The sequence below is a fragment of the Triturus cristatus genome, chromosome 7, assembly GCF_964204655.1.
Source record: "Triturus cristatus chromosome 7, aTriCri1.1, whole genome shotgun sequence".
Classification (NCBI taxonomy): Eukaryota; Metazoa; Chordata; class Amphibia; order Caudata; family Salamandridae; genus Triturus; species Triturus cristatus.
The window spans coordinates 1,381,789,959-1,381,802,767 of NC_140590.1; positions in this window are offsets into that span (position 1 = coordinate 1,381,789,959).

A 12,809-nucleotide genomic window follows, 5' to 3' on the forward strand; every position below is an offset into this window, starting at 1 on the left:
TTAACTGCATTCTTCTAGGCCACTGCACTCTCCAGTACCCTGCGCCACTCGACTCAATGCCACTGCACTCTACTCCACTCCACTCTGTGTCACTCCCCTCACTGGCATGCTATGCCACTGCAATCTAAGCCACTACACTTTATGCCACTCTAACATACTGTACTCTGCACCACTCCACTCTATGCCACTGCACTATGCTCCACTCCACTCTGTGTCACTCCGCTCACTGACCTGCTGTGCCACTGCAATCTAAGCCACTGCACTTTATGCCACTCTTCTCTACTGTTCTCTTCATCACTGCACTCTATGCCAGTATAAGTTTCCCTACAATTAGGGATTGCCCCTTCCCTTCTAGTCATGTGTATCTATCTATCTCAGTGTTCCAGATTTACTGACATGGGGTATCTATTCTGGCATTTAACTCTTCCTTTCTACACTCATTTCCCCTTGTATCATCAAGGCGAATGGCCCTGCACTGGAACTCCATCTTTAGGGACCATTTGTTATTAGAGAATACTGACCCAGATATGCTATGGGTCACCCTGGGACCGCAAACAGAGGTGGGAACCGACATGGTTGTGCACTGGTGAGGTGGCCTTGCTACGTCAAAGAGCCTCTTTTCTAGAAAATCTCGGTGCCAAACAGTGTTGTTCCCCATAGTGACTCACCTGCGCATCCTGTCCAGCTCAGTTTGAATGTCACTAGGCCCAGAAAAAAGATGTAGTTCTGTGGGGTTGGGTTCATACCGGGTGATGTTCACCACTACTCTATGAGGTTCTACTCTCCTGGGTTGTATCTTGGCCCTAATCCTACATAGGGACAGGTGAATGAGACATTTTGCTTTTTCGGGGTCAATTTCTTGGGATATGCAAAGTCTTTCTGCACCCACAGCATGCGGCATCAGATCAGCGAGCAGGCATACCACGACCTAGCAGACGTCTGGGCAGCCATGGCAGCCATGTGCTGGTACCTTGTGTTGTCCAAGAGTGAGCTGTGTCATCCAAGTGGAATACTAGTGTTTGGTTCAGTGGAAGTGTAAGTGAGGTGGAAGAGTTCCTTACGCAAGCGCTGTAGAAATATTGAAGTAGGCTCTATATGACTAGGCAAATTTCTTGCTATGGATGTATGCAGCACAAAGGTGCAATAATACATAACTTTTGGAACATTGCAAGTCTTGGTATGGTGTCGGGAGGGGTTGTTTGCAGCTTTCTGGCATCCCGGAGGGTCTTTGCTTTGCAGTGTAAAGAGTCTGTTGTAAAAAATATCCATAAAGAGATAGTTTGCAGTCTTTGGCTTGAACAATTGTGCCTCATTGGGATTTCGGAGAGTACTACTGAAGAGGTGATGGGTCGCAGTAAAGGTGGTGCACTTATGGCTCAATTGCAGACCTTTTGGATAGAAGTTGTGGGTTGTAGGTTAGCTTTTTAGAGAAACATACATCATTATTTGGTCTTGGAAATTCCTGTGCCTGTCTTTTTCGGGTATTTCTGTGCATCCATTTTACGCAATCTTTGGTGATGTACTGGGTGGGGCCCCCAGTTTGAGCATCAGTTTAGGAATTGGTGAGCTTTGGTCATGGGTCACCTGAATTTTATTTTGTGGGTCCTTTGGGCCTCCCCCCTCACCGTAACAGAGGTGAGTGTTTTAGTGGCGTGATCTTTGTGGGCGTATGGACGACTCTTTTTATCTAACTATCATTTTATGGGCGTTCTCGGACCTCTAATACCCTACTTCCTTAATGTGTGTGTAGTTTTATTGATAGTGCCTCTTGACCTACACAATCGCAATGCTCCATCAAAGGAAGGGGGCCTGTCACAATTGTTTAGGGTTGCGAGTAATTGCAACGTGTCCTGAGGACACGTTTATATATGCCCCTCTGGTCCCTGCACATGGCTTGTAACAAGGTTGTCCCTAATGGAGTTGGGTGTTTTGACTATGCCCATTTTCTGGAAACTTCGTTTTGAGCTACTTTTGGACTTCTTTTTGCAGTTAATTGGGCACCTTCCTAAGGTCTCATGTGGTGTTGGTTTTATTGTGGCATACCGGTAGGGGTTGAGAAGTGGCTTTGTGGCCCTAGTGTGGCTTGGATGTGACAATGACTGGGATCAGGCCTATTGCTCCCTTGGGAAATGGTTGTGAGGCCCTGTGTTATTTGCTGCGAAGAGCTGGATGCGGTGGTGAACATATCCCTTGCACCTGGTGTGGGGGCTGCATGGCTACGAACCATCACTCCCGCTGCCCCAGGTGTCTTACACACATTTATTGTTCTATTGTGGAGGATCCATTGATGACTAGTGCTTCACTGTATGGGATGGAATCCTCCTCCACCTGGCTGGTGACCTCGGGTGCGGGTTGCACAGCCATGGGTCTCCTCTCCCTCCTTCACCTTGTGCACTAGAAAGAGGACTGGATTTACCTGATAGCACCGTACAACTTTTTAGGGATGGCCTAGAGAGGCTCAGCTCATAGCCCAACACCTGATGCGTAGTGAGTGCTTGTGTGAAGGATCGCAAACACTGAGTGTTCAGCCTACAGTGTTAGCAATGCCCCCATCAAGATGGAGGTGCTTTTGTAGACGGCAAAGGCTGATGCTGCCATGCCTGTTTACACGTAAAATGACCCTGGATCACTGAGTCCAAGAGCACACTGTAACATGCAAGGGTGTACTTTTGCATTAGAACAGCTGTAATGACTCACCTGTCACTATGACTGAATAGGAAACATATCCTCTAAAAGTCGGGTGTCCCTAACACAGGGGAGTGCCATATCACTGGTTTTAGTTTGTGAAAAGTCTCGTACATTTCAGGTGTATATGTTAGTTCCTCATAGCTTGCCCTCACCTTCTTCATGGCCTACGAGTAAGGGGGAAATGAGAATGCTGTATTCAAAGACCAAGTGTTGGACATAATTGCATAGTCCTGGAAACATTTGCATTTTTTTTTGTCTGTGCATTCTGGCATGATCCGTTGACTGGTTGCTGAGATTAGTTGGCCCAGATAACTAACCTCCTGTTGTATGTCCTTCACTTTTCCCTTTTCCACTTTGTAACCTTTCATGGCAAGTACAGTCAGGAGGCCTATTTTCTCTTGGCGGTACAGGTCCTCAGGGGGACTGCATACCAGGATGTTGTCAGGATATAAGGATGCTACTGGATTTAAAGTTGGCGAGGTCCTTCGTCAGCATCCTGTTAAAGATACTGGGGGACTCACAGTACCCCTGAGGCAGTCTCTGGTACAGCCGTTAAACCCCTTGGAAGTAGAATGCAGTGAGGTACTGACTGTTGGAGGTGCATCAAAATGCTAAAGAGCGATTTTTTAATGTCTATCACAGAAAGGCAATGGGCTTCTGCGGGTATGCTAGTTAGTATGACTAAAGGTTCTGGTACTATGTGGAACTCTGGGACCTCAATGTCATTAAGGGGGTGTAGTTCCTGTACCTGGCACCAGGTTCCTTTCTTGCTCATTTCAACCAAGAATATTGGTGTATTGCAGGGAGAGATCCCTACGTGGAAGACAGCTTGGTCAGCTAGCACTTGGATCGTGGGTGCTATACCCTCGTCTGCCTCCTTGGAGAGCGGGTATTGGTGCACCTGGGGCAGTATGGTCCCTTCCCGCAAGGTTATTCTTATGGGTTTGGTGGTTCTGATGAGTCCTACACTGCAGGGAACCTTGGCCACCAGCTGTGGTGGTACAGTTGCCAAATCTTCTTCCTGCCATTTTGTTAGTACTGCCATGGGCGATGTGGTCTCATTCTGTGATTCCTCCCTAACTGGATAGAATTGGCAAAGACAATTTCTGAGGCCTGGGGCACTCACCGAACAACTTTTCATCAGTTATCGCCAGTATACTGAGGCCAAACGCAATGAAAATGACGCATGCCCACATTGCATTTGCTTGGTCAGTAGCCAGCAGCACCCCCTTATCTAGGACGTATCTCCACTGCCTCCAAGCAGAGTAGTGTTTCCCCTTGGTGTCCCACATCATGGTGACCTTCCCGGTGGAACATGAATTCATGGGGCAATTGCAACTTCCAACCTAGCAGCTCTTGCGTGTTAGCAATGAGGGTGAGGACAGCATTGGTGAAAGCTTGTCGATCAGCGGGCATCGCGCTTGCCTGCCTGGCTGTGCAATGCTGGTGGATTAAGGTCATGAGCCTTGTCAGGGCAATCCCAGGGCTTGAGCATGTCTTTGTTCCATCCTCTGAGAAATTAATGGTCATATTTAGTTTGGCCATCAGTTCTCTACCAAGAAGATTAGTCAGAGAGGAAGCGTGATATAATAGTTGCTCCTTCACATGGCTGCCTGCCACATCTAACTCTGGGGGTTTTGTGAAGGGGCCCCTCATGACCGTGCCTAAGAACCCCTGTGTATCCATGGAATATTTGGACAGGAGAATAACCTCTTCTTTTAGACAGGACTTTGTTGCCCCTATGTCGATCAGGAAGCTGTTTATCAATATAGCCATAGTGGTTTCCTCATCAGTTCGTCGGGTCACAGATAGCATGGGACACGTGAGAGTGGGGGTGTCTGTTTTGCACAACAAGCGTGGAGCTGGCCCGCGTTGGCCCTGCTTCTTAGTGGCGTTTGTGATGGTAGAGGAGGATGTGACTCGGTCCTGACCTTGGGGGCTCTCTGCACAACTTCCTTGAATCCTTTTGCTACGTGCTTGATCCTTTCTGAACCTTTGCGGCGGACACTTTATTGGTCCCGTCGCCTTCTGTGCCATTGCGGCTACAGCTCTTCTGACAAGAATTGCCTGCTACCTGTTTAGGGACACTGCAGCAGTGACCTGGTCCCGATCCAACTTTTTTCTACTTACTCTTGTCTCCCTTTCTTTCTCGACTTGTTTTCTCTCCCACCTTACAAGGCATTGCTGCATCCCATATTTCATGCAATTCTCTGCCATAGCCAAGCCCCCCTTTGGCTACGGCCAGCCAAATAATTTCCACTCCTTAGTCCAATCTGCTAGTAGGTTGCAGAACAAGCAGGCAAAGTCTTCCCCATTGTCGTTTTGTATACTCTGTCTGGGGTCAGCCGGTACTTACCGTGTGCTTGGCATCGGCAGTGGCTATACTTTCTGTTAGATCTTGGAGGGCTGGGATTCCTTTCCCTACTCCAACTAGTGGTGTCACTGTCAGGGACAGTTAGAATACCCCAGCCACCTGAGGTTATCCAACTGGATGGATTGGAATGCATGCTTCCTGTTCAGCTGGGGCCCAATGGGTTGAATACGATGGATGGGGGGTCGAACTTCAGGGATTCTAGCACCGAGCTGGGGTGCGGCTGGAATTGCTATGGTTTGTTGATCTGGCACCCTTTCAATCCTAGATCTGGTGGCCAGCTGCTCCGTGGAGGTTCCTCCATCCCCCTTGATCAGCGGATTGGTGTAACCTAGTTCAGGAATGGCTGGGATAGCCAGCATCTGAGAGAGCACCTCTGTGCTGGGGTATGGTGGGGGAGGTGCATACGCATTGGTTGTAGATTCAGAAACAGAATTGTAGGCCGGGCCACCACAGTTCTAACAGTGCATCTCCTTAGTCTTTTTCTGTCATACATATTTGGTCTGAATGTGCATCCTTGTTTGTTTGATTATATTGGTGTCGAAGGTTCCTCCCTCTGGCCCGGGGGAAGCGTGTTTCTTAGTGTGTGCATGCCATTCACGGCTCAATCAATCTAGCTCTTTAGCCTGCATGGAGGGTCTATTTGCTTGTGGTTTAACGGTGACTCCATGATGGGTTGAAAACATTTCTAAGGGATTTAGTGCACTTTTAGAATCTTGTTTAAAAAAAAAATTCAATCCTACTGTTTATGGGAAAGATTATGTACATGGGGTTATTCTGGCAATAATTACTTTTGCTATGAGCTCAGCTTAGGACAAAGATGCATCAAACAAACTTAGTATATAAAACAACACATGAAAAATAACAATCTGTATGAAAGTGCAATGGTTTATTCAAACATTATGAATTGTTTTTTAGCAACAGGACAGAAAAATGTGAAGAAATGACAATTTGTCATAGGCACATAGAATTGTTAACTGGACATAACATTCAACATAAAACATAGTTGCAATAATTTATCATCACCACAACATCAAAAAAGGCATCAATTGAAAAACCACAATAGAAATATAAGAGAAAAAGTGACAGAAAGAAAAAGTGATGGCTTTTAAAAAGAAAACCTTAGCCCCCTCCTAGCACATCCTTCCTAATAATGACAGAGGGCGCTGCGCAGTACACAGGACTAAGTGAGCCCGATCATCTGTCAATATCAGCTCTGGGACAAAGATATAAATAATTTATGAGGATAAGATGGAATAACTTGACAACTACAGGCCCTTCTTGGTCAAGCATAAGCTACCCCTTAATCCCTAAGGTCCACATTTTTCCTTAACATCCGAATTGCACCCAGTGTCACACAATCTGAGGCTATGCGTACCATCTGTGTAACACCCTGTGGTCCAAGCCATAAGGCCCCACCCCTGTATCATACTCAGAGACAAGCATACTATCTGTGTAACAACCAGAAGTCCCTGTATCACACCCAGAGACAAGCGGACCATCTGTGTCATGCCCAGCAGTACAAGCAACTAAACAATACTCACCTTTCCTCGTGTGCTGACTATTGAAAAAAGGTGACCTCCGCAGGATCGCCTCCGAGGCTGCCCTGTGACTACTCAGCTTGGACACATAAAAATAGGCAATATGTAAGGTTTCTGTTAGGTGTAGGGCACTGGCTATGTTTTTGCACTTCTTCCTAGTTTGCTGTACACCAAATGCTGGGACTAAGGATCAGAGGCAGTCTCTTACCCACTGACAGCATCTTCAGGATGGACCTCCGCCCCACTGATTCAGCAGAACTTCCAGTCAATTGTGGTGTCTGCTCAACATTCTTGCCGAGCAGCTATGAATCTGTATGGGTGGGGTCCTATTCCTTCAGCTACAGACAGGCTTGAAGAGCCAATCTCTACTATCTGGCTGGCCATGTTGTTGCTCAAATGTGAATTTACCTTGGCAAAACAGGAAAAGTTGGTTAATGTAACACAGTGGCTAGGAAAGCAGGCAACATATTTGGGATATGGAGACCACAGCTCATTGGTTTTGGTCATCATTTTCTCCATAACATAATGAGTCATAAAGTAATTTGTGCATTCATTTGGAGACAGAAATCTGGGCGTAGACACAGGGCCATAAATCTGGCCATTCGATGGGAAGTGCAGGTGGGTCCTGACCTTTTATGGACACAATGTGGGGCCAGTGGGTGCATGTCCAGATGTTCGGAATGGGTAGTGCATGATCACTGTGTGTAGTGTGCATGCTGTGTTCTGATTGGCTAAATGTTCCTAATTTAGTATGGCATCTGACTTTATGGTGTTTTAGGAATGCACCCCTCCGGCCAAACGTGTTCTATTGGGGCCATCCCCTAAGGCAGTTTTGGTGTCGCTGCCTATTTGTGGCATCGATCAGGGTTTTCCATTTCACACATTTGTCTAAGGATTAAGTGTCACCCCACCTGAGATACGTCCATCAGTTGCTTTAGGACTAGGACGCAGGGTCTTCCTGACAATGTACTTCTGACTTGGGGATGAGGGGAAGGTCATATCGGGTGAATTCAGCAATGGTGATGCAAGTTCATTATTATAAGTACATATATCGTGACGTGCATTGATATCTCATTTTCCAATATTAACACTACTCTATGCTCCTGCATGCTACGCCTCTCTACTTTACTGTGTATGACTCTACTCGACACCACTGCACTCTATGCTACTCTACCTAATGCCACTGCAATCTATGTCACTGCACTGTATTCCACTCCACCTTTTGTCACTGCACTTTGCACCACTCTACTCTACTGCATTCTATGCCACTCTACTCTGCTCTACACCACTCTACTCCACGCTAATGCACTCTGCACCACTCCACTCTAAGAAACTTCACTGCACTCTATGCCACTCTACACTACTCTGCAGCACTGATCTCAACACCACTGCACACTACTGTGCACCACTCCCATCTTTGCCACTCCACTGTATGACATTTCGCTGTAAATCACTCCACTCTTTACCACTGCACTCTACTTGAATCTACTCTTCTCTTCACCACTTCACTCTATACAACTTCATTCTATGCCACTGCTCTCTATGCCACTCTACTCTGTGCCTCTCTGCACCACTCTACTGTATGCCACTGCACTCCGCACTTCCTTACTTTTGCCACTGCGCTCCATGCCACTCCACTCTTCGCCACTCTACTCTGTCATGTACCACTCCACTCTATGCCACTCTGTGCCACTCCACTCTACGCCACTGCACTTTACATCACAGCACTCTATCCCTCTCTACTGTACTCTGCACCACTCAATTCCACGCCACTCAACTTTATGCCACTGCACTCTATGCCACTCTACTGTACACTGCAGAGAGGCAATCAACAACACGCCAACCTACCTACAGTTCTTCTTCAGGTATTTGCAGTGGCACAGTAAAAAAGTACTTCTACCAAGTTTGGGACTTTTTTAAGGTTAACAAAGAGGTGAAGCATATTTCAGTAAGTACCATTTACCACATGAATGTTCACTGAAGTAAGCCTTGTTCACTTTATGGTACTGGAGGGCAATGTCCCATACAATTACACACCACGCAATCCGGTAGGAGGAGCACCTTAAAAAAATTGCTGAACGTGTTTGTGTTGATGAAGGTGAAGAGGGCCAGGGAACATCAGGTGGGAGATGATGATGAGGAAGAAGAGGAAGACATCCTCATGCAAAACAGCCCTATCCCCAGCAGTGATGCAGCAGAATCACCCAACTCAGCGACTTGACAAAGGCACGAGAAGACTCAGAGTGAGATTGAAACACCACGGCATACAGTGACTGCCCCACCACAACCTGCACTGAGTCTACCAAGACCTACTTCTCAAAAGTTGCCTACGTCAGTGGCCAGAAAAGAAGAAAAAGACACAGGCTACTAATTTTGGCATGTTTAGGCAGGAGCGGGCCCTACTACGGCAACCACCCAACAGCAAGTTTGTACAATGTGAAGCTAGCAAAAAATGTTAGCGCTGGACCTCCTTCCCTTTTCTTTTGTGGAAGGAGTGGGATTCTTAGAATTTGTGGCAGTCATCTGCCCAAAATGGAAGGTTCCAAGTCAGACTTGTTTTTCCAGAATTTCTGTTCCAGAACTGCACCATGATGTGCTGCAATTGGTTGGACAAACTTTGCCGCAAAGTGTTGTTCACACGATCCACCTGACGACAGACAAGTGGACCAGTTGTCAGGCGACTGATTACAAGCGCATCACTGCACGCTAGATCTGTTTTTCTGGGATAAAGCAAAAGCTAAGTTGCACCTAACGAAATTTTAAGAGTGTTCAGCAGCATGCAACAGTTACCATGTTCGCCATGGAGAAATTACATTCAGCTGCAAAAATCTTGGCTGAATTTAAAAGCAAGGTATATTATTAGCTGTGACCCAGAGGTCTCAAATTGGATTTTTGCCACAGACAATGGCAGTAACATAGTCAAGGCCATGGCAGACGGATATTTCAGGGTCTTGTGACTGGCGCATTGCATCAACCAAGTGGTGAAAACTTTCTAAAAAAGTGCAGACATAGTCAGCAATATACTGATCACCTGCAGAAGAATTTTCACTCATTGCAGCCCAGAGACAGTTGCGGATTATTCAGCTTGCTAATAGAGTACAAGTTAAAGCCCTGATACAGGAGGTGCCATAACTTTGGCACTCGACCTAATACATGCTTCAACATCTTTTTGAGCAGTAGAAACAGATCAGTGATATGTCATTGAAAGAAGAGGGGATTCAATTGGGAAAGCTATGACCATGGATGTGGAAAATGGGGCTTAATCAAATGCCTGATGTAGATGCCTCATACTTTTGAGGTTTTCACATAAAACGTTAGCAAGGAGGACCGTAAGATGGGCCAAGCTATCCCATTGTAGCATCTGCTACAAGACTAGCTAAAGAAGGTGTTTGAGAGGCTTGTCCTTCCAGTTGTGAACAAAAACACAGAAGCACATGCCTTGGTTGAGAGCTTACTCTTTAGCTTGGCTTCTAATGTAAGGCTACAAAATGACATCATCTCATCCAAACAGTACATCTCAGCCACACTACTTGATCCACAGCACAAAACAATTGTGCTCACTTTCATTCATTTTTCTGTAGGGGATGTTTTACAATACAAGAGGTGGATTGTTGAGAAATCTGGAGACCTAGAAGAAGAATGGCTTGAATTTAGAGTCCCGCCCTGCAGTTCTGGGTTGCTGCCATCAGCTTCCAGAGAGGGCAGTCTTATCTCACAGTAGTCAGTAACACCATCTACCAGAACAACGGCAATAACTGCAACAGAAGGATTGTATCCAACATCTGCATTGTGTTGATATCAAATTTCAGGGCTTAAGTCGAGTGCAGAGGCGATGGCAAAAAAGGTCAAGCAAGTTGCAGCACTAATGACCATCCAAAGCATGTTCCAGGAATATCTGGATGATTCAAAAGAGGCCTATGTGGGTCAAAACCCATTTATGTATTGGTATGGGAAAAATGTGCCAATGGCCAGAGCTCAGCAGGCTATCTAGCTTGTTCTGTAGCCAGTGTGTCTCCTGAGCTTGTGCTCAGTGCAGCTGGCACAGTTGTTACACCGAAAAAGACCAGTCTTTCACTTTGAAATGTGGAGAGATAGGACAAAATCAAAATAAACCAACATTTCATACCACACAATTACACCGTTCCTGAAAGAGCACCGGAGGAGGAGGATTGGTCATAATCAAATGTTTTAAATGATGAACTTGTGGGTGAACCACCTGAGTTTGCGGACAAATTCTACTTCCCAGACTGAATATGCCAGGGCTATAATTCAACTTTTTGGTTATTTCTCATTGCACTTTGTTTTGCAAAAAGAAAGAAAAAGAAAAGAAATCTAACTCGAAGAACATTATGTTTTTGTCAGATTTATGCTGCCCCACCACTTTTTAGGTCTCTCCTACGCAGCGCGCATGCTCTGTAAAGGAGGAGACCTTTAGGAATTGATTCAGTTTTTGGCCCAAAAACGTGCACACGTTGCATTGCTTTCAATGGCAACGCGTGCACGTTTGGCGAGTCCCTTGCGGGAGCGAGCTTTGAAACCATCTGCTTGTAACTAACAGATGGTTCCTGCTCGCTCCCGCAAGGGAAACAGGTGCAGGCCCCCTCCTCTCTCCCATTCCCCTGCTGCCTCCTCCTCTCCTCATCAAACGTATTTTTTTTTACTTTCAGCGCAAGGCGCGCGCTTGTTTTTCTGTTGCTATGTATGCATATGCCAAAATTATTAATGTATTTTCGCGCATCTGCCCTACTGAAATAAATGCTGCAGAATATAATCTTTAAAATGAATGTCACACATCCTTCACAAAATCTTTAGCGATAAGCAAGGGTTTCAGCCCCTAATGAATACCTGAGGCTTCACATGAGAGAGCGTTGTTTGAAGCAAACTGAAAATTATGGAAGCCTCTCGCTTCCTGGGTTCTAATTTTAAAGGTTTTTGGCCATTTCTGTGCTTAAACACACCCGAAGTTGTCCAAAAGCAGCATTGCTGTGCCTCGCCGGCGGTCGGAGTCTTGTTCGTCAGTCCGTTGCATGCGTTCCTCATGGCTGGGAACGGCTCCGTTAGACTCCCTGCATCTCCCCCTGCGTGGGGGCCTGTTTGTTTGTGGGAGGGCTGGCCTTTCAGGCCCCCTCAATGTTCTTGTGTGTGCAGGCAACAATCCAGAATTTTAACATGCTCTGCACACATTTAACAGGCCTGCGTGGAAAAGCGCACCAGGCCGGCATGGTGGTCAGTCAGGACGGTAGAGCAGAGGCCTAAAATCAGCTCAGTTAAATTGGCACTGCGTCAGCCACCTAGACAAGAGCCAGTAGCATGTCGGAAGGGCGCTGAAGCCAGGAAAGGCCTGCCAGGGTCCTGAATTATTGTCAACAGAACAGTAAACCGTGGATGGGGATGCAGCAGCTGTCTGCAAGTCACACGTGTAAAACTAGCAAGGACTCAGAGGCCCTCGCACTGCGTGGGAACTATAGGGAACTGTGTTCCTCTGCTGCTGATAAATAGTTCCATTACCATTTACAACCGTTTTTAAAGTTTGGATAGTTGCTTGTGTCAGTTATGCATATACCTTTTGATTGTACAATTTGGCTCCATGTTGTATTTGAAGCTAATTATTTCACTTGCCCTGTGGACAACTGGAGGGCATCAAAATTGTAATCCATGTTGACCATAATGAAATACTTTTCAGGAGGATGAACTCTTCTGTGTTTCACCCACCCCACAGTTGCATAGCCCACACTCTTGAACTTCAACACGCTCCTGCCTCAGATGTTCCCTCTCCCACCATCCTCTGCACCTGGTCCTGGGGACTTCTCCCAACGTTCCAGTGGGTTTGTTGATGCCCTCATAAACAAGCATTGGCATAGCCAATAGGTCTCGCCTTTGTGACCTTATAAGTGTTTAGCCATGCAACGGTTAATGTTGTTGCACCAAGCATATTGTGCTGCATAACTAAATACTTATAAGGTCCCAAAAGCGAGACCTATTGGCTATGCCACTTCTTGTTCGTTATATATATGGCCGGAATGCCGTTAGACCAGTGTGCAGAGAAAAAGTCACACAATTCCTTCATAACATTGGAGACTTTGCCTGACTGCCTCGCATGTCTATCCTTTTTTGCATCGCTTAGCAGGGATGCCCCAGAAGATAGTTGATTTACAATAGAGCCTACGCCATATTCCAATGTGTTGCCTGCATCAAAGATACAGCTGAGT